The sequence below is a fragment of the Calidris pugnax genome, unplaced genomic scaffold (genome assembly GCF_001431845.1).
Source record: "Calidris pugnax isolate Ruff unplaced genomic scaffold, ASM143184v1 scaffold107, whole genome shotgun sequence".
In the NCBI taxonomy this organism is placed as follows: Eukaryota; Metazoa; Chordata; class Aves; order Charadriiformes; family Scolopacidae; genus Calidris; species Calidris pugnax.
Genome location: NW_015090901.1, coordinates 2,448,459 through 2,448,714, shown reverse-complemented (window position 1 = coordinate 2,448,714; position 256 = coordinate 2,448,459).

Sequence of the window (256 nt, the reverse complement as noted above, 5' to 3'; positions counted from 1 at the left end):
TTTGGGGGGGGGGACACACACATCCCCCAGCTGGTGGCACATCCAGGGGGGGCTTGGGGACGTTTGGCAGCACCGGTGTCCCCGTGTCTATTTATCAGGGCACGGTGGCGGCCAACATCTGGGCTGCATTAAGGCACAGCCTCCGAAGGGAAACGCGGAGGGCTCTGCTTACAGGGCCGGGCTCAGGGAGGGGGGGGGGGAAGATTTATGCCCTGCTAAGTGGCACAGGGCCTCATAAATCACCCCCATCCCACCC